Source organism: Penaeus monodon, chromosome 15, assembly GCF_015228065.2.
Source record: "Penaeus monodon isolate SGIC_2016 chromosome 15, NSTDA_Pmon_1, whole genome shotgun sequence".
Lineage (NCBI taxonomy): Eukaryota > Metazoa > Arthropoda > Malacostraca > Decapoda > Penaeidae > Penaeus > Penaeus monodon.
In genome coordinates this window covers 20,678,368-20,679,282 of record NC_051400.1, presented here as the reverse complement: position 1 = coordinate 20,679,282, position 915 = coordinate 20,678,368, and positions in this window count along the sequence as shown.

Here is a 915-nt window from a genome sequence, read left to right as displayed (position 1 = left end):
AAATAATTTATGGGGCTGGACAATTATCAATAAAATTATTTAACTATACTGTAAAAATAAAATATTGGCAAATTTGTTTTTTTAAGATCAAATGAGTGGAAAAGTTTTGGCTTTTTTAAGGCCTTAAGATGTTAAAAAGGTGGGGGGGCGACAATGTATTAATTTTGGAGTTGATTCCAAAAATTCCATATTAAGTTTTAGTACTATTTAGGGTCCCTTTTCAAAATTCCCCCAATAAAATTTTTTTTAAAAAAAATTTTGTAAAATTTAACTTTTTTAAAAAAAAACATTAATGTTTTATTATTGGATTATCTTTGCAAATAAAACAAAAGACAATCCAATTATATTTGTATTTATACCTACAAACCCAAAATGCATTGGGTTAAATTTTTTTTTTTAAACCCAAAAGTAATTAGCTTTTTGAAATATTATGAGTGAAGATAAATATTTAATAATTCCCAAATTTTAATTTAAAAAAGGATATTGTGTACTACATCCTTAATCCCTTTTTTCTAAATTTTGTCAAATTTAAATACCCCAAAAGTTGAGTTTTTTTTTGCCTTAAGTAAAAGAAATTCAAATAAAAAAAATTCCAAAGGTAGGCCAGATTTTAAATAATAAACCTTTTCGTAAAATATTGTTAACATTTTTGTTTTATTTACCTAAGCCTAAAAGTACAATACCCTCCCTTTATAAAATTTTCTTAAGTTACACCCTCAAGGCCCAAAAAAAATTTTATTATCCAAGTGGGGGGGGGGAGATTTTACACACCCCCTCCCCCTTCACCCAAAACACTTTTTCCCCAAACCCACCCACAATTAATATTATATTTTTTTATTTTACTTGTTTTAATTAGTATATTCCCTTTAAACAATTTAAAAAGTTATTGAGTGTTGGTATTTATTCCCTTTCTAA